A 22,187-nucleotide genomic window follows, 5' to 3' on the forward strand; every position below is an offset into this window, starting at 1 on the left:
CATGAAGTTCCTCTCAAGGTTCCTCTAGGAATTCCTCCAGAAGCTCCTCTAGGAGTTTTCCGGAAATTTCACAGGAAGTTCCTCCAGGAAAACCTCCAGAAGTTCTTGTAGAAGTTCCTTATTTCCTCTCTCGTCCGGAAGTTTGCCAAGCAGTTTCTCCAGAAGTTTCTTTACCAGGAGTTCTTCCAGAAGTTTCATAAGAAGTTTATTTTGGAAGTTCGGCTAAGAGTTCTTCCAGAATTTTACCTTCTTCTGGAGTACCCCTTGGAGCTCCTTTGCAAGTTTTTCAAAAATTCCTTCGGAAGATCCTCTAGAAGTTTTCCCAGGAGTTATTTTGGATGTTTCACTAAGAGTTTCTTCAGAAATTTCGCTAAAAGTTTCTCCAGAAGATCTCCTATGAATACTTCTAGAAATTTCCCCAGATTTTTCTCCAAAAATTCCGCTAGTGATTCCTCTGAAAGTTCCTTCGGAAGCTCCTCTAGGAGTTTCTCTAGAAGCTCCTATAGAAGTTTACTTAGAAGTGTTTTCAGGCGTTGCACTATTAGTCCTTTCGGAAATTCCCCTGGTAGGTTTTGCGGGAGAATTCTTAGATTTCTTCTGAAAGTTTCTCTAGGATATGGTCCAGAACTTCTTCCGGAAGTGTCTGTAGGAGCTTCTCCAGAAGTTTCTCCAGTTCTGAAGTTCTTCTGCAAGTTTATTTAGTATGTCTTTTGGACGTTCTTTCGGAAACTCCTCGAAGAGGCATTCCGCCAGATTTCTTACTTGTTTTTCTGCAAATTTCTTTCAGAGTTCTTCTGCAAATTTCCTTCGGAGGTTCGCTAGTAGTTCAGAATTCCCCTAAACTTTTTTCTAGAAGTTAGGCTAAGAATTGTTTCTCCTGCAGTAGTTCCTAAAGGAGTTCGTCCGGAAGTTCCTGCATGAGTTTTTTTTTTTCTGGAAGTTCCTGTAGAAGTTCCTCCGGACGTTCTTATAGGAATTCCTCCGGAAGTCCCTGTACCCGACCGACCAGTCTTCATAATTCTTTATAGATCTTTAACCAACGATGGCGATCGCTAACGGTTCAAAACGAATCTATATCGATCGCTATCGAAAATCACTGACTGGTTGACCCGGTAGGAGTTCCTCCGGAAGTTCCCGAAGGAGTTCATCCAGAAGCTCTTGTAGGCGTTTCAGGAGTTTCTCTGGACGTTTATGTAGCATTTTGCCCGAAAACTCCTCTTGGATTTTCTCAAGAAGCTCCTCCAGGAGTTCCTCTATATGTTTTTCCGCAAGTTCCTAGGATTTTTTTTCTGGAAGTTGCCCTTGGAGTTTCTTAGGAAGTTCCTCTAGGTGATCTTCGAAAAGTTTCTCCTTGGATTTTATGTAGAGAATTCTTCTGGAAGTTGGTGTAAAATGTATCCCGAAAGTTCCCCCGGAATCTTCCGGAAATTCCTCAAAGAGTTCTTCCAGCAAATGCTCTAGCAGCTCTTCCGCATTTTTTTCAGGGATTTCTCCTTAAAGTCCTCTCAAAGTTCCTCTAAGAATTCCTCCGAAAGCTCCTCTATGACTTCTTCCAGAAATTTCCCCACTTCTGGAGCTCCTATTGAAGATCCCAAACAAGTTTTTCAAAAGTTTCTTTGAAAGATCCTCTAGAAGTTTCCCCAGGAGTTACTCCAGAAATTTCGCTAAGAGTTTCTCCAGAAGATCCCCAAAGAATGCATTCAGAAGTTTCGCCAAAAAATTCTCCGAAACATCCGTTGGCAGTTCCTCGAAAAGTTTCTGCAGACGTTGGACTGGGAGTGCCTACGGAAGTTTCCCTGGTAGTTCTTCTGTAAGATTTCTTTCGAAATATCCTTGGATTTTTCCCGGAACTTCCACTAATAGTTTCTCCGGATGTTCTGTTAGGTGATGTTCCAGAAGCTCTCCTAGGTTTTCATCTAGAGAGTTCTTCTGGAAGTTGGTGTAGAATTTATCCCAAAACTTCCCACGGAATTTTCAAGGCATTTCTCTAGAACTTCTTTCGGCAAGTTTTCTACAATTTTTTTTTACATAGTTTCTTAAACAATCTTCTGGAAGTTTCTTCGGATGTTCCTTTAGTAAATTATTCGTAAGTTCTTTAAAATTTGTGTGGTAGAACACTCTGAAAATTTTCTTTGGAAGTTCCATTAGAACTTCCTTTGGAAGGAATATATCTCTATATCCGCTAACATTTTCTCCAAAAGTTCCCCTTAAAGTTTCTTCGGAAGTTCCCCTAAGAGTTCCTCCAGAAGCTACTGTAGAAGTTCCCCTGGGAGATTCTGCAGACGTTGCACTAGGAGATCTTCTGGAAGTTCCCCTGGTTGTTTTTCCGGAAGATGTCTTCCAGAAGCTCCTTGGATTTTTTCTCGGAAGTTTCACTAATAGTTTCTCCGGATGTTCCGAAAGCTCTTGTAGATTTTCATCTTGAAAGTTCTTCTTTAAGTTGCTGTAGAATTTATCCTACTGAATTTTCCACTTCCTACTGAATTTTCAAGGAATTCCTTTAGAACTTCTTCCGGCAAGTTTTCTACATATTTTTTCAAAGTTTCTTAAAAGATCTTTAGGAAGTTTCTTCGGAAGTTCCTTTAGTAGATTTTTCGTAAGTTCCTTAGGAGTTCCTCTGGAAGCTCCTCTAGGAGTTCCTCTGGAAGCTCCTCTAGGAGTTCCTCTGGAAACTGCTCTAGAAATTTATCTGGAAGCTCCTCTAGGAGTTCCTCTGGAAGCTGCTCTAGAAATTCCTCTAGGAAGTCCTCTGGAAGCTCCTCTAGGAGTTCCTACGTAAGCTCCTCTAGGAGTTCCTTCGGAAGCTCCTCTAGGAGTTCCTTCGGAAGCTCCTCTAGGAGTTTCTCTGGTAACTCCTCTAGGAGTTCCTCCGGAAGCTCCCTGTAGGGATTCCTCCGGAAGCTCCCTGTAGGGGTTCCTCCGGAAGCTCCCTGTAGGAGTTCCTCCGGAAGCTCATCTAGGAGTTCCTCTGGAAGCTCCTTTAGGAGTTCCTCCGGAAGCTCCCTGTAGAAGTTCCTGCGGAAGCTGAAAAAAATCTACAGTGTTTTCTGAAGGAATCGTTTATTATTTCTCTTAGGTTTTGGAAAAATTCTCAGTGTAAGTCCTGGGTATATTCTCAGAGGTATTCCTGCAGACATTCTTGAAAAAAATCCTGGAGAGATTCCCAAGAAAGTTTTTGAAAATTAGAAGGGTAAAATTTTTGAAGAAATAGGTATGTCAAGTTACTTAAGAAAATTCCAGTGCATAACATATAATTTCAATATGACAAAGGGTACTCTATATCAGCCCTAAGTATAGTAACATCTCCCCATAGTTGAACAAAGTGATGACGCGCTTCGGGTCGCTTCAAAGGAACTAACTCCAAAGCTTCCGTCGTCGGCACTCACAAACAATCACCAGAACCGGGCCCACGCCGGAAAGCCAAATCCTTTTGATGGTATTATGTTCATTCATGGAGCCGCGCGCTCCAAAACTGTGCCGCCGCTTACAACCGGTTCGCTGCTTCTTTTATTATCAAAATCCAATTAATCAAAACATAGCATTGTTGTTATGCTTTGGTGTGCGAGGGGGTCAAAGGGGGGGGAGTGGGATTCGGTTCCGGATGTACTCCGCATTGTTCACTGTCGGCAATACAGAATTAATGTTTTCGGAATTGAAAGCAAAGTCCAGGATCTTTGATGCCATTATAAGATGAAAGATAGCGGGGCATCAAGACACTTTCGGAGAATCATCCTTCCCCAAAATGTTCTGTGGTAGAGAATGAAAAACGAGATTCATTCCGCAACCGGACGGTTATGGATCCAGGTACTTTACAGCTCAATTCACTTCGCCGGTTATATGGACCCCGGTAAATCAATGCCCACTAACTGGAGGATGTGCACAGTGAGGCTGTACAGTGGTAGCACCCATAGGCAAAAAAATATTAATCAATGTTATGCCAAAATCTCGAAGATTGCCTCCGGAATATGTACAGAATAATGGTGAAGATGCACCGAAGCCAAATCTAATTTTTTTCAAGATCACACATACAGAGAACCTGACAACCGTTCGACCAGTGAGTTAAATTTCCAGAACAAATGGTTGCCTGGTTCTCTAGATTTGTGCTCTAAAAAAATCGAGGTTTGGTTTTAATGCATCTTCACCTACAACGATTTTTATAAAACAAATCAATCTTCATCACTGGAATATACATCTAGAAAAATCTCATCTAGAGTTCGAAGATTCTTAAAGAAATCCCAAATGTTTCCTGAACTTTTAAAAAAAATCCTACAAAAATCACATAATGGATATTGGAAGACATGGATTCCACAGTTCTAAGTAAATATCAGAACCTTCTCCGGCACGTCAAAATTTCCACATAAAAATCAAAATTTTAATGAAATTTTTTGAATTCTAGCCAAAATTTCAGTGTTCTTGTGATATCCTTATGCCAGAACGCCCACTTTTTTTCTATTTCCTCGGTTCAGCCGACAAGGCCATAATTCCACCAACCATAAACCCTCAAGCCACAAAAATTGATGAAACACCAAAGGAACGAACCCACCTGGTTCACCCACACGATCAATCTTCACATTCGCGCGTTTTGCGCTTTCACTGCCGTTCATTGTTTTCACAATTTTTCGGTGGTAAGTCCCTTTGGCTTCACTTTTGCCCACTATTGTCGACCGTTCTATTATTTCACAATCACTGGTCATTGGCCAGCCACAAAATGGCCTAGGCTTGGCGTCACTTCGCACTAGCACTTTGGCCAGCGATTCGGCTCGAAGAACCACGTTCGAGACGACACTTGAAAATGACGCGGATACTCGCGAAATATCGCGATTCCGCCGGCACGACAATATTGCGGGCAGTAGAGAAGTCGAGGGGATCGAGCTTTCTTGCACCTTCGGGTTAAAGTCCCCATCAAACAACAACAACAACGAAGTTGGTTGTCATGAGACCTGATTAAACCGCATCGTTTACCTTGCATCCAGACATTGTAATTTACCAATCCAATCCTTTCAATGACCTTACCTGCTTCCCAGTATCAATCGTTGCCTTAGCAAACACCAATTCGCCAACGTTGAACTGTCTCGGATGCTTAGCGTTGTCTTGTTTCACGGATTCACCAATGTTCGGAGATTTGTTCACTGGTCTCAATAGGTCTCGGTAGGTCGAGTGTAGTTCTCATACACTCCCGTGCAAAAGTTTGGGTTTACCCCCTCAAAATCATACAAAAGTGTTCTGTCCATATCTCTGTGATTACACGTCCAATTGAAACTCTTTAAGCCGCATTCGAAAGGCAAAGAGTTATTCTTACTTCGTATGTATTTTTCAAAAAACATTTTTTGAATTTTGTATACTAATTTTTTACTTAAAGTTGTGACATTTTTCAAAAAACACACTGAAAAATCATATTGAATTTTCTCAGCATTGGGTCGACCAAAATTTTAAATCAAAGTGTCATTAGAATCGTAATCTTATATTCTTTGAAGAGACCCCACGAAATTTTGGCGGAAAAATCTGGAAAGTATTCAAAATCAATGGAACAGTCAGTCAAGTCATCGTGCAAAAGTTTGGGTTCACCCCTCAGTATGATGCAAATCGTGCAAAAGTTTGGGTTCACCTGAGCCGCATATATCAATATCTCTGCAATTTTTCAACCGATTTTAATAGTTTAAAGCTTTATTGAGCGCAAATAATGGCGTGTACATGATTGGTTTGAGATTTCACAGATTTAAGTCAGTTTAGGTGAACCCAAACTTTTGCACGATACACCATACTGAGGGGTGAACCCAAACTTTTGCACGATGACTTGACTGACTGTTTCATTGATTTTGAATACTTTTCAGATTTTTCCGCCAAAATTTCGTGGCGTTTCTTCAAAGAATATAAGTTTACGATTCTAATGACACTTTGATTGAAAATTTTGGTCGACCCAATCCTGAGGAAATTAAATATGATTTTTCAGTGTGTTTTTTGAAAAATGTCACAACTTTAAGTAAAAATTTAGTATACAAAGTTCAAAGAATGTTTTTGGAAAAATACATACGAAATAAGAATAACTCTTTGCCTTTCAAATGCGACTTAGAGAGTTTCAATTGGACGTGTAATCACAGAGATATGGACAGAACACTTTTGCAAGTTTTTTAGGGGGTGAACCCAAACTTATGCACGGGAGTGTATGTGTGCCGAACATCACTTGGCTGGGTGATTTTTGTCCAGTGGATCCGCACGGTGTTGAACGATACGTAGCCAGAAATACATCTAACGTCTCCCACGCTGATTTTCTTGAGCGCCTGCTTCGTCGAATCTTTAAATCGCCTGCCCGTTGGATTGCGTAGGGGCGGTGAGTAAGTGCGTGATGCCATTCCCTTGCAGGATTTAAATTCTTCACCAATGATTTGCGGAGCATTGTCCGAAACAATCGTGAATGGAAGTCCCAATCGTGAATATGTGCTTCGAAGAAACTGTATTGTAGCCTTCTCAGTAGATGTTTTGGCCGTGTAGATTTCCGGCCACTAAATGAGCGTACCATGCCCACACAGTTACGGATCACCCACAGTGACGGATCACTTTGGCGTTCAACATCGAATAACTCGCTCAAAACATAAACGTTGACGTAGAACATATTTTTCCCATGTTATACTATTTGTCTTCTACCATTTGTAATGTTAAGCATAACATTCAACCGCTAAATAACGGTGTATTTGACAAATGTTTAGTTGGTACCTCATAGCTATCATTATATGGTCGTTTTCTGTAAGATGTGCCGTCAGCATTCATAAGCTCCAACAAGTGGTAAAATTCAAATGTTATAGCATAAAACATGCTCGTTCGCTTCGATTTAGTGTGAATTGATCTTTAGAAAACAGTTTCTTGATTGTTGATTCTAAATACCGAATATTAGCACTTCTAACTAGTGATCCATAATATGAACCAGGAAATGATTGTTTACCACGGTTATGGATCACTACCAAAGAATGTAGATTTCTACCATTTTAAGCATTGGATTCGACATTTTCAGACAATAGCACTAAGGATAAAACTAATACAACATCAATGTTGGTATATTTCATTTTTTAACAGACAAAAATGGGTGGAAAACTTGGTGTGGAGCGAAAACAGTTCATGCCTCAGTTACTACAATGCAGTATATCACAAAAAAGGTCATTTTACCCTTGTTTCCAGCTCTAACAATGCTCTTTTTTGCAGTAATATGTCAGACATTGTTAACTTTCACCAAATTATGCAATACAGATGCATTGAGTTTAAAATCTCTTGATTTTGCACACTGATCCATAATATGTCACAATTTGATCCATAATATGAAAATTGATCCATAATATGGTTTTCAGAAACCGATGCAATTTTTAATTTTTATGTAATCCTATGTAAATATTACACTCAAAACAGTTTACTTACTGAAGTTCCAAATTGAAACGATTCAATTCGTGCTTTTCAATTACAATTTTACGTTTTCCTTGTCGTTTTATTGAATTTTATAGGTTGGACTCCACACTATTTGATCCATAACTGTGGGGTCATGGTATGAACAATTATTACCACCAGACTCCATCAGTCGGTCCCGCGATGTCAATATACAGACGTTGTTATGGTCCAGATGGCGTTGGCTATGCTTCCGATGTAGCATGAGCTGGACACTTTGTCACTGGCGCGTAATCCTTGCACTGTTTTACGAACGATTCCGGGCCAGAAGCAAAACTTTGGACATATGACTTCATTCGAACAATGCCCGGATGTCGATGGTGCAATCGCTGCAAAATTTGCCTCTGATAGAATCACCGTCAAGTTTTCCATCCGGTTGTAGAACGTCTTTAATTCCGGATGGTCGAGTTCTGTTGACCAGCCACTATCAATAGCTATCACTACACGTTGAAGTAGTCTGCCTTCCATTGTACTTTTTGCAATCATCTTGGTCATAACTGGAGTGTTCCTACCGAGTCTTCCAGAACAGCCAGTAAGGGTGCAGGTCCTTAGGCCGAATGCCATTAGGCCGAATGCCATTAGGCCGAATCCCGTAAGGCCGAAAGGGTCGTTAGGCCGAAATAACATTTGATCATTTACTACTATGTCAAATGGCCAACACATTCATCAGTCCTTTGCCTTCTTTTAATCAAAGGCTTTCTTTCCAGTTATATTTCACATCGAATATTGTGGGCTTCAAGGTAATGCAAATTATCCTGATCTAACCCTGTTAGTTACCCATTACCTTACCATTCATTAGAACTATCGGTCATTTTTGGCCTAAAGATCCTTTCGGCATAACGACCCTTTCGGCCTAACGACACTCGGCCTAACGGCATTTAGCGTAATGGGATAGAACCCCTGCCTTGCTTCGTACTTTTTGCAATCATATTGGCCATAACTGGAGTGTTCCCACCGAGTCTTCCAGAACAGTCAGTAAATGCTTTTACAGCTTTACCGAAGCGATGATATAGGCCTCCTCCGGTTTCAACTCTGAACTGATCAGTCTGGATCAGGTTATGATAAGGGTCCGCGTGATCTGTGGGGATTTGAATTCGAAACTTGTAACCAACTGAGTTTTTGGGTCACCAAGTGGCTCGGTACCTTAGTGGGTAAAGCGCTCGTCTAGCATACAATAGTCCTGAGTTGGAATCCCAGCCGAGCACGTGGATTTTTTTCATAATTTCACCCATAATTTATACATCTCTACCACGCCTAATGAGCTAAATAATTTTATAACCATGCGGATTAGATAACCGAATATCTCAAAATGCGTGTCAATATAAATTGTAGTAGTTTTGAAAAATTGCATAATTTTTATAGTACGGCTGTTGATTTTTGAAAACCTATCTAGATTTTTCACTCGATATTTGCTTTTCCGGTCAGAAATTAAAAATACAGCGGATTGATTATATCACATCTAAATTTTCGACCCTTGGTAGGAGCCTTCTTCAGGGAAGTCTATTTTTTTTAAACAATTTTTTGGTTTGCAAAATATCTTATAATGGGAGTTCCGCTATTGTCTATTATTATTTGTGGGTACGTGTTGAGGGAGTAAGTTATGTCACTAATTTTTACCACTATACCAAACACCAACATGACGTCCAGACACTGTAAACTAACCTGTGTGTGTATTGCAACATTGTTATTGGCGGAGAGTTTTCTCACTTATAGGGTTTGTGTGTGTATGTATGTCCCTGAAGAAGGACCCAACCAAAGGTCGAAAAATTGGATGTGATATAATCAATCCACTGTATTTTAATTCCTGACCGGAAAAGCCAACATCGAAGGAAACTTCTTCTTTTTAAAGTGATGCATAAATTTCCTCAGTGATTTCAGTAAAAACGTATGTTACGACTTTTGTTCAACTTTCATAGTTTTAACACAATATTTAACTAAAAAGGCACTCCAAAAAAGTTTGTTTGGGATTTCTGCAAGTAGGGAAAAATTGCTTTTTTGCATAAGTCTGTTCGCTATGATATCAATAAATTTCGGAGGTCATGAAAAACATTTTCTTTATTGTTAAAAGAAATATCTTCAGTCTAAATGCCATCTGTTTTAATGACTATCATTGTCCATCAGAAAAGGCGAAGGAAATAGAACAAAAATTTATGTAGTAAATCATACGAAACCCCTATTTTTTCTGTGAGATCTAGATTCAGAAATTTCGTCAAAACGTTCCAGAAATTCTACGGTGAGTTCTTGAATTTTCCGACAGGAACTTAGTATTTTTTTCAAATTCAATTTAAGTTCAAATTTTCTATAGAAGTTATTCCAAATAAGTCCGGTTCCGGGTCATTTGACCGAATGCCATTTGAACGAATGTCGTTTGGCCGAACGCCATTTGGCCGAAAGGGCCATTTGGCCGAATACCATTTGGCCGAATACCATTTGGCCGAATGCCGTTTGGCCGAAATAGGAAATAATAATGAATTACAGTTGGCATGTTACTGTAGTGAGTTTGGAAACTGAATTTCAAAGAACTAATTAAAAAAAGACAAAAAAGACAATTTACACCGTCTTCAGCGCAAGGCTGCACAAACTGAACGATCACAAACATTAGGCAACGGACAACACGGAACACCCAACAGCCTAATGATGAATTTTTCGTTTGACGAAAAGCTTCCACCGACTGGAGCGGGAATCGAACCCACACTTCATGGCACAATACGCCTAAACGACTGACGCCACTAACCGCACGGCCACGAAGCCTATTTTTAAAGAAGGTTAATCATCATTGATATACACATAATCGAGTCCTAAAGCCCTGACCCAATATTAGTGCCAAACGCTTAAGTTTAGGACAAAAACACATGTTCACTCAATTTTATAATGTTTTTCGTTTGTCTGAGCCCAAAAAACATTTTTTATATGTTTCCATAGATTTTGTCACACCCTTTGGCTTAAACTCAAATTTCGGGTGTATTTTGTTTTCCGTGTCCCCTCCGAAATGTCAGATAGGAACAACCCCAGTGTTAAAACTAAAAGCCCTGTGGTGTTTTTGTCGACTAAGCGAACGTCAAACATGATCAAAAGTGTCAAGGTTCATTTATGGACCCAATTTTTAAATTTAAGTTTAAATATGATATAGCCGTTATTTGAGCGGGAAAAATTGCTAAAGTAGCTGCAGTTACATGCTCTTTCGTGTTATTAAATAAAAACAAGATTTCATCAAACATTTTAGGACCCTATTGGCTCTTTGATGTTAGTTCAACAAACAGTCAGTACTGAACGAAGAACATCCTAAATGTAAGCAAATATTCACTTCTCTGGTAATAGCTGCCAGCAGAAGTTTCTGCATTGTGTTTGTAGTCAGCTTTTGACAGTAACTCAAACGGTTCACGACCCGTTTAGTCCTGCTGCAGGACTGGACTGCTTCGATCCCTCGAATGGTATTAAGTAAATTATTTCATAATTCTAGTAACCGCAAATGTTGGCTTCTTCTTTTCACAACGGAGAAATCGTGAGCTTTTTCCACGTAATTGTTTACCGAGTCAATCGGTTTACTGCTATACGCAAGCGGTGTTGCAGAGCTCAGTTCACACGTTGCAATTTTAATATTGGAGGAGAAACAGAAAGAACAACCTATGATCAAAAGAAGGAAAAATCTCTTATGAAAATTTAAGCAAATGCTATGCAAACAATTTGTATATTGGTAACTACAAAGAACTGCCGATGATTTGAAGAAGGTAAAATTCCTAATTAAAATATATCCTGAATTATTGCCAACAGTAACGAAACCAGTATAACTCGAAAGAATTGCCTATGCTTAAAAGTAAGAACAACTTTAAATGACATTATTAAAAAGCTGGAACCCTATCATACCGTTGGTAGCTCCAGATGAAACAACCATGAGCTTTGAGTCTAGATGCAATGAGTGGAGTTCACAACTTCGTCCTTAATTAACGGGACAATTGTATCATTCTCTTGGAGCACTTATATAGTGACAAACATGACGTCCCATCACATCATTAAAGTCAATTAATTAGCTGATCATTTATTGGGCAACACCTAAGAATATTAAACGTAAGTGTTGCAGTAATTTGATTTTTTTGTTCGTAATTCGGCCAAACGGCATTCGGCCAAACGACCCGTTCGGCCAAATGGCATTCGGCCAAACGACCCGTTCGGCCAAATGGCATTCGGCCAAATGGCGTTCGGCCAAACGGCATTCGGCCAAACGGCGTTCGGCCAAATGGCCGGACACCATTATTTCCATATGTATTAGGTAGGGGAAGGGGTGGTAAAATGAACACCTTAAGGGAATCATCTTGTTTCTGATAGAAAAACGAGGAATTTGTATAGTTCTATCCCACAACATCAAAAACAGGGATGTTATCTATAGCAGCAACTCAAATTCAGACTAAAATTGTTGAATTTTCACATATTTTTGTCACTAGCAAAAAACGATGGAAATGTTCATTTCACCTACACTATGTTGGTAAAATGAACAGCTGTTGGTGGTAAAATGAACATCATTCGAAAAACGCGAGCAAAACAAATATTTCTGAAAAATTTGATTGCTTCTCTGAAAATATATTCATTAATGATTGTAACCCATTCAAAGAGAATTCTAAAGGTATCAGATTTGACCACATATCATAACGATACTCACCTCACTGAAAAACCTCAAGTCTTCCGAGCTAAAAGTTACGTCAGTATTAATTTTCAAACGTGGTTTTCCTAAATCTTAGTTTTCGTTGATATTTTCACTTCAATTGACCTACGTATCAACTCAAACACTCTAATTTATGCCATGAATCGCCCGTACGTGATGAAAATTTATCGAAATTTGTTTTTTTCTCGATAAAAGGCAAGGTGTTCATTTTACCACCACTTCCCCTACTCTAGAAATTTTATATAAATTGGATATGGAGTGGCTCGTAGAGTAATTTGCAAAGTAATCTCTTAAAAAATATTCCTGTAGTAGTTTATGAAAAAAAACAATGGGGAGTGGAAGGCTTTCTAGAACCTAAAGGAATAACTGATCGATTCCAGAAGAAAATATTGCAAAATCCTCTAGTGAATCTGTTGAAAATTTTCTTTAAAAAATACCCAAAAGAACCGCTAGTGCTGTTTGAAGAAAAAAGTCTTTGGAGAGTACTTGGTGGATGTTAAGAAAAAATCTTAGTACGACATCCTAGGAGCAATTAAACTATAGTTTTCTGGAGAAATCCTTATTCAATGATTCAAGTTAAAGTTGCTAGGGAAATTATTGAATATTTTGGAAGAATAGTTGAAAGAAAGCATTCTACAATAAACTTTATAACAGGGCTGCTCAACGTACAGTCCGTAACGTTATTGTGTGCGGTCCGCGAACAGTTTGAAGATACTTCTCACATCTGGCCCATTTATTGTTTTGCTTATTCAAAGATAGAACCTATCAAGGATCATTATTTAAACTTTCGATTGAATTTCAAATCAATATTTCAGAATGGTGATTAAGCTTTCGATTGTTCTAAATTTATTTTATGAATAAACCCATATGATTCAATTTCAAAATAAAGAAAACAAGGGAAATAATCTAATACGGCTTTCTTCAATATTTATATTTCAGGAAAAAAGTATGATGTTAAAAGTTTATACTAGCTGGAAAGAAATTCATTGCAAAAGCTTGATTCTTATGAAATTCTGTACATTAATTTTCTGAAAAACTTGTGTAAATTTCTCACAAGAGAAATCTAAAGAAACACTTAAAAAAATTTCAGTGAAAAACATATACATAGATCTGTGGAGAACTTCTCTGAGGAATCGCCAAGAACATTTTCCCAATTGAATCGTGTTCTAGTGCTAATTAGGTGAATACAGCCAGACCTCTTTTTACGCGCCTATCTGGGGGAGCGTAAGTTGGAATTCGGGGCGTAAAAAGAATCAGAAGCGGAAAAAAAGCTTTCCGTTCGTCCTCAAGTAGTTTTGCGAAGAGGTGGGGTTGATCCGTGGATCTTCTCAGTGGTATTGATAGGGATGACGTAAACCATAGTCTGACGCCACTTTGGAATCCAAGATCTTTTTTTTTCACAGGAAGTCTTGGATAATTTGTGCTGCGATTTTTGAAAACAATCTTTGAAGAATTTCCGACAGATTTTCAGGAGCAATTGTTGAAAGAAGTTGAAGAGAAACTTCAGGAAGAAGCTCAAAGGCAAAGTTGGAAAAACTGTTCATGTACTCATTGAAAAGAATACTTGTTTGATGATCAAACTCAAGATCGGTGATACTCCAAGAATTTTTTTTTTCGATGCTTTCTCTTTCCGTAATCTATGCTAATGCGCTAAAAATGGGGAATAATAGAGACATTCATGCTATAAGTACGAACTGTATTTATTAACATATCAAAAATATCAAAGTTTTTTAAACAGAAAATAAAGTCCCGATATCTGTCCAAAAAAAAAGCTTTCAGTGTACCTTTGGATAAATGGTGTTCTGATTTTCTGTTACTTTGTCTATTTCTCCTTTTGCGTGTTTCGGGATTTCAAATTATCGCTTTTGTGGTTCTGTATATTTTTTTGTCACATTTTTCATACAGAATTCTAAAAGCTTAGCAATTGCCAAAGGCTCATTTTTCTCTACGCATGCTAGGAATCCAAAATGTTTAAATATCAAAAATGTAACGCTTAATCGAAATCACTTCAAATTATTGGTTAAAACAAAACTAACAACATGTTTTACAATTGCTACAAACAAAACTTAAAAGAGCATTATTTACACGCTTGACATATTTTTGAGACTATTACTCATTAACGATCAACGCTCCGTCATCGTCATCATCGAAACTTGAAAAGCAGTTTTTCTGTACAAAACTAAAAATTATTCGATGAAAATGTGGTCACTGTGTTTCGGTAGGGGAACAGAATACAGTGAACACATTTTCCTGTGAATTTTCTTGTTTTTGAACGAAAAAACTGCTTTTGAAAATTCCAAAATCAATGACGGATCCTGCCTCCTTAAATGGAACAAACATAAAGTTTGTAGATGCATTGGTTTTGAAATGATCGTTGTTTGAATTTTACAAATTAATTTCGTCACAGTCCTTATTTCTTTGAGAAACCCTCAGTGCTTCCAGAAAATACATAACAAATTAATAATGTTGGAAGACATGTTAAACCAACAATTAGAAATTACATGCAATAGGCACGCAGAGGACCTTGCTTAGGAAATGTTTAAAATAATTTCAGAACGAAATAGCCTGAAGGAACTTCAGGAAAAAACTATTGAATAATAATTACTGATGCCGGGAATGATTTTCTGTTGTAATTCCAGGACGAACTTAGTAAAAACTGGTGAAGGGTGTCTTGCAGAAAGCACTGAAAAAGTACGAAAATAATTCATGAAGAAATCTTCGTGGGAATTCTCAGAGGAATCTCTTGAAAGCACATGGCTTATACCTGACAAGTTCATGGAAGAATAACAAAGGATATTTTTTGTGAATTCTTTAAAAGAAATTCACTTCAAATCTATGCAAACTATTAGTTTTAGTAAATACGTTCGACATTACTTCTGTATTACAAAAATTTGCTAGGCCGCCTCCAGAAAAAAATCCTAGCTACGTCAATGTACAAGGTACTCAAATCAACACAGGGACGAAAATACTCAATCTACTTTCGCCTACATTGATACTTGCTGGGTAGAATCTTCATTGATTTTTATTTGTTTTATCTTCACCTTGACAACACAACAAAGATTGGCAAAGCGCATGCGCAAGATTGCCAGTTTCCTTCAAACCTGCTACTACTCAACCGCTTTTTGATAATCGGAAACAAAAAATGATATTCATTCTAACTAACTTGACTTTTTTACATTCCGCTTCGGGAAGTTGTAATTTGTGCACGAGGCTCACTGAAGACGCGTCAATATAATCCATTCCGTGCATCGGATCCTTCATTACCCGTATAGCAGCATATTTTATAATTAATTTGAACCTCATTGATAATCAATTTTTTAAAACTGACACTCTTCTGCTTCTGATAATCAAAAACACCAACGACATACGAGCATCGTTGTTTGTTTTGTCCATCTACTTTTGTACCATCTTCATTGGTACAATCATATTGGTGGTGGTGCGGTTACTTTGATGGTGGCATAAATTCAGTGAATTGAGTATAGTGAGCATGATTTTTTTTTCGTCCCTGAATCAACATTCTTGAACCTCGAGTGAGTTTTTGATGCTCTTTTTCTTTAAATAAGGTACACTGGGGGAAGTGTATCAGTGGGGTAAGTGGATCATTCGTCAATATTAAGCATAAATACTTGCATATGTGGAATGTTTTCGCACCATTGCACAGTGGACTTTTCTGCAAAAAATGTCTTTAAATTCAATATCTCTGGATGCCGCTGGAATAAAATCGATCTTTATACCGCAAAAGAAAGATTTTTTCATAGACTAAACGATAATGAGGTGAGTGTCCACTGCACGTTATATTTTCGTACGGTTTTGGCCTATTAAAGGTCATTTTACCCTATTTTCAATGGAAGTGATACATTCATAATTCAATATCTCTGGATTCCGCTGGAATAAAATCGATCATTTTACTGTAAAAGAAAGATTTTTTCATGGGCGAAACGATAGTGAGGTGAGAATTCACTGCACGTAATTTTTTCGTACGGTTTTGACCTATTAAATGCCAAATTACCCTATTTTCAATGGAAGTGATACATTCATAATTCAATATCTCTGGATTCCGCTGGAATAAAATCGATTTTTTTACTGCAAAAGAAAGATTTTTTCATGGGCGAAACGATAGTGACGTGAGAATTCACTGCACGTTATTTTTTCGTACGGTTTTGGACTAATAAAGGTCATTTTACCCTATTTTCAATGGAAGTGGTACATTCATAATTCAATATCTCTGGATTCCGCTGGAATAAAATCGGGCTTTTTACCGCAAAAGAAGGACTTTTTCATGGGCAAAACTGTAGTGAGGTAAGTGTTTACTGCACGTTATTTTTTCGTACGGTTTTGACCTATCAAAGGTCATTTTACTCTATTTATTTTTTATGCGAATTAGATGTTTATAAATGTATATCTCTAGACTCCACGGTGATAGAAACGAACATCTGAAGAAAGATTATTTCATATTTGAATGGATGGTGCGATGAGTATTCACGGCAAACGAGTTTTTTGCACGAGTTTGTCCGACCGATTGTCATACTACTGTTTTTGTTAGAAAGTATATGCTTCTTAATCAATATCTCTGAATTTTGCAGAGATAGAACCGATATTTTTGCCTCAAAAGAAAGACATTCTCAATAGGAAAACAATATTGAGGTGAGAAGGTGGGGAACGTGATTTTTGAGTACGATTTTTGCCAATTAGAGATTATTTTTTGTATCCTATTTTTTATAGGATTGAGATATTCATTAATCGTTTCTTTTGATTCCGCTGAGATACTAACGATCCTTGTACCTCGAAAGAATCAAAAATGTCATGAGTAAATTAATGGTGGAGTGAGTATTTACGGTACGTTATTTTTTCGCATAGGTTTGTCCTATCAAAGGTAATTTTACCCTGTATTTGTTAGAAATGAGATACCTCAAAACAAACCTTACCATCGATAAATATATATATATATATATAAAGTAGTTATTAATATGGCTTTTGGTTGTTATGTTATGTTATGTATGTTATGTTAAAACATTCTAGAAAGACTTATCTTATCGGTTCTTGGTTGTTGTCAATACTAAAAGTAGAAAGGTGTAATGATTTTTTCATTGGATGCGAGTAACTGACGCTGAAAAAGACAACTGGTAATCGAAAAACGCGTATCTGTCAAAAGATAAGTAATCAGTATGGAATTAAAAGGTACTATAACCATATCAACTTTTTTGATCCTTTTCGTTGCAATTATTAAATGCTGAGTGCAGGTGTCTAACTATACAGGTGTCACTATCGTTTTGCCCATGGAAAAAAACTTTCTTTTGCGGAGAAAATTTCGAGTTTATTCCAGCGGAAACCAAAGATATTGATTTACGAATATATTATTCCATTTAGGGGGGGTCTGTAGCCTTGAGGGTACGCTTTCGCTTCATAAGCGGAAGTTCATGGGTTCGATTCCCAGCCCCTCCACAAAAAAAACCCGTTCAGCCACCAGAAGACGCCTCACGGAGGACCTCCATCCTCCGTCAGTATCAGATGGTGACTGAGACAAACTGACCCTCTTCGCAGGCAGCTAGCCTCGCTAACAGCAGAGCTCTCTCCTACCTGCTCGATGTGAGAGTTTAAGAGTAGGAGAGAGTGAAAGTAGATGTAAATATAGATAAGTTGAAAATAGATCTGTATCGGTAGCTACAGCGGTAGCTGTATAGAAGCTACAGATCAACTAATTCCGGCACAGTAGTGGCCACGAGCACAGAGTGCCTTAAAAATAAAAAAAAATAAAAATATTATTCCATTTAATAAAGGCTAAAATTACTTTTAATAGATCAAAACCTTACGAAACAATACCGTACTGTGAAAGCTTTTCCCATTATCGTTTTGCCCATGAAAAAATCTTTCTTTTGCGGTAAAAATATTGATTTTATTGCAGCGGAATCCAGAGATATTGAATTATGAATATATCATTTCCATTGAAAATAGGATAAAAAAAACCTTTAATAGGTCAAACTTGTACGAAAATATAACGTGCAGTGAACACTTACCTCACTGTAGTTTTGCCCATGAAAAAGTCCTTCTTTTGTGGTAACAAGATCGATTTTATTCCAGCTGAATCAAGAGATATTGAATTATGAATGTATCACTTCCATTGAAAATAGGGTAAAATGACCTTTAATAGGCCAAACCGTACAAAAATATAACGTGCAGTGGATTCTCACCTCACTATCTTTTAGCCTATGAAAAAATCTTTCTTTTGCGTTAAAAAGATCGATTTTATTCCAGCGGAATCCAGAGATATTGAATTTAAAGACATTTTTTGCAGAAAAGTCCACTGTGCATTGCTTCGTTTAAGGTTATATTCTTACGCACACACTGATACTATTGAAAAACTGGTACTACACGTACACTATTGAAATACGAATATATCATTTCCAATGAAAATAGGGTAAAATGACCTTTAATAGCTCAAAACCGTACGAAAAAATAACGTGCAGTGAACTCTTATTTCACTATCGTTTTGCCCATGAAAAAATCTTTCTTTTGCAGTGACAAGGTCGATTTTATTCCAGCGGAATCAAGAGATATTGATTTATGAATGTATCATTTCCATTGAAAATAGGGTAAAATGACCTTTAATAGGTCAAAACCGTTCGAAAAAATAACGTGCAGTGAACTCTCACCTCACTGTCGTTTCACCCATGAAAAAATCTTTCTTTTGCGGTAAAAAGATCGATTTTATTCCTGCGGAATCCAGAGATATTGAATTTAAAGACATTTTTTGCAGAAAAGTCCACTGTGCATTGCTTCGTTTAAGGTTATATTCTTACGCACACACTGATACTATTGAAAAACTGGTACTACACGTACACTAACACCAGGAAACTTGTTAGCTGCAAAAATTAATTAATTTTAAATTTGTTTTCCATCAATCAAAAATCAACTGTATCTCTGTCTAAAGTCGAATACTACTAGTTTTTTCTACACGTGGTGAGCCTTTCAGTTCTAATTGAATGAATCACAATGAAAAATTTGTGATTTTTATAAATAAATACAGATATATTGGACATGGTACACTTACCCCTACTTTTTGATGGAGTGGGGTTAGTGGATCAAGTATTATTATTATGTATTGGCAGACTGCTTACGATAATTTTAAAAAGTTTTAGTATCCGCAAATGTTGTTTGCCCTTAAATTTATTCATTCCCAGTTTAAATTTGTCAAATTGACCATAGAACATTTGAATTAATCTAACCTTTTTTAACCTTTCTGGTATAAAAAAGTGATAATTTTAAAATTTACACGAAACTTTTCGTGGTTTATCTAAGCTAAGTTGCAGAAGAGCAAAATATACCGTTAATTCGGGTGTAATTGATCACCGTGTCACGCGATTTTATTTCTTACTAATAGTGCACCAAGCTCATTCCAACTTATAGTAAATGAACGTTGTTTGTCTTAAATAATGTCTAATTGTGTATAGTGAAGTATTTTGTGCCACATAATGTTTATTTCTATGAAAATAATGTTAAATTCTAGATTCATGTTTAGTGTGAAATTGATCATCATCTATAAACTTCTAGTTCTAAACAAGGATTTGACCATGATGTAAACCTAAAAGTTTGTGAGGATGCTAACAATATATCTCCAAAACAGATTTTACTATCAAAACTCTTACCAATTTGCTTGTTTTGTTGAAAAATTCAATTTTCTGCAACATTCATTTTTCTTCTTAGGAAATTGCCTACATTTAGGCGTTTTTCGTGGTATTCTTCAAATTTAATTATTGATTATTTCCATAAATATTGTCTCGTTAAAAATTTGGCACGCATATTTGGATTCAGGAGGCCCAAATTTAGTATGTAAAGTTGATTTTGAAACTAACAATAATAACATTGACAAGTGATCAATTTCACCCCGAAATGGGATTCCCCGATTTTTAATTTTGGACCAGATTTTTGGCACTAACATCACATTTGTTAAACAATTTCGGTACATGTGCCAATGAGGTACACCGTCGTACTTGTTTTCCTGCATTTAGTTGTATGATATTGATAACATTTTAGAAAGCATACCAAGAAAACAGTGAAAAATGATCAATTTCACCCGAAATTACTGTACAAATTTTCCAATTGAAAGCATATAATCGTACCTTATTTGACCATATAAATTGTTCTAGACAAATGATACAAATATATTCATAAATAGAATAAAAGGATTTCAGTTTGTTATTCAAAAGTAAATGTAGCTAATATTTTTAAACTACGAATGTTTATATAAAACATTGTTAAGAATAATCCTACAATACTTCTTTATAACTTATGTGTAGAAATTGATGAATTTTCTTCAAATTATTATAGCTACAATATTTTTTTTTCGAATTATTGTGAACTAATGTATAAAATATGTATATACATAAATTTTGATTAAATAAAGATACTTTTTAATTTCAAAGCATTAAAATGTAACATTACTAGCACTAATAACAAGAACGAGAGTATTATCATTCGTACTATACATAATTAAACCACATTTGTTTTGATAACAGATGTTTGTTATTGGTGATCCACTTACCCCAAGTGGATCATTCGGCGCAAATTTGAATGTCGCTCATACTCAATACATAACAATCAGAAAAATCGAAATAAATGACGATTTAAAGAATATTAGTCCCTTATTTGTTATCCACAGATAAAAGTTTGAATTGCATTATTCACGTTAGCTGTACATAACAATGAAGTTGACTATTAATTTTTCTGTATCCACTTACCCCACGGTACCTTATATAAGATGATTTATGACCACTTTGTAGAACACATAGAACTACTATGCGCTGCCAGTTGACTCTTTGATGATCACCTCCATTCAACAGTGCAATTGTCTGGGACCGGCGGCACCCCTACCCTTCAACCACCCCCGATTCAAAACCGTAACTTAACCCGGTGGTGTTCTGATGGTGGTTTGGTAACGTACCGTACCGTGGCAATGTGAACCAGCATTTTCCAGCAATTCTACAAAACCGCCCCAGAACTCCAGGGTGCGGCAGTAAAATTTAGGAGCGCATCGTGCAGACACACCACCAGGTTAAAACTATGACCTGTAATTTATTACCACGGACGTAAAACGGGGAAGTTTCGCTGGCTGATGCGGGGTTTTTCGGGTAGGATGACCGAAGTCTCGTCAAAGGACGAAACTGAGGTGGCTGGAGGAGCGGCTATTCATGTGGGAAAAACGGGTCGAAAGTTGATTATGAACATACATGAATTGACCGAGCTCGTTTTTCTTCCTGCTGTGCGAGAGGTGGACTCCTGATTTCGGGAGCAGAAGTCTATACGGGTGCTGGAGGAAAGTTACAGCCAGCTGCAGTTGGTGGTTTAGTCCTTTTTTGGGAGAAACTCGTAGTATCACTGAACTTTTGGAAGGGCAGCAAGCCGATTATTTGGAAAACAGTTGCGTAATGAGAAAGCGTTGCGTAATGAATCATTACAGTACTGGTTTAGTTGCGTAATGACTATTCCCGCACTACATACTTCAGTCATAGGTCGTTTCATGACAGATTGGCGTGATAAAAAAACAGCCTATTACGATAAGAAACTGCAAATAAGTTAATTTCAAATGAATTTGAGGTCGTTTTACCCGATCTTACCCAGTGACCCACCGAAATAACTCAAAATTAGTGAACGTTACAAACAAAACAATAACTGTCGAAAAACTAGACATGCCGACGATTTCATTCGAGCTGAAACGAATATAATCCGGCAAGAATTACCGAAAAAAAATTACATCATGAAAAGCCTATTATGCAGCCAGAACTGTTGAATACAAAATGTATGAAAAAAGTTTCACTGACAGAATATTTTTTAACCTTCCAATAACGAAATCCTACCAGTAATTCTATACCGTTTTCGTCAATTTTTTTTTGGGGGAAACAGAGTATTCGAAGAAGTGGCATTCGGGAAAATAGCGTTCGGAAAAACGACAAAACGACAACCCTTTTTCGACCATCGGTTCACAACTCTATTCCGTTCGGTTTCCTTCAGAAGGTGCATCCCCTGGCACTGGACTTCCAGCTGGGAAGCAAAGGGTGCTTCCGATAAATTTTACTTTGGTTGTATCCTACCCATTTTGGCCCTGTCC

The 22,187-nt window shown here is 37.3% G+C and overlaps 1 protein-coding gene across 3 annotated transcripts in view; it reads left to right on the plus strand.

The window, feature by feature from the left end:
- Positions 1 to 22,187, plus strand: part of LOC5566409 — a 718,065-nt gene that overhangs the window by 421,407 nt on the left and 274,471 nt on the right. The gene's annotated exons all lie outside the window — the stretch shown is intronic.

Source organism: Aedes aegypti, chromosome 1, assembly GCF_002204515.2.
Source record: "Aedes aegypti strain LVP_AGWG chromosome 1, AaegL5.0 Primary Assembly, whole genome shotgun sequence".
Taxonomy (NCBI): Eukaryota; Metazoa; Arthropoda; class Insecta; order Diptera; family Culicidae; genus Aedes; species Aedes aegypti.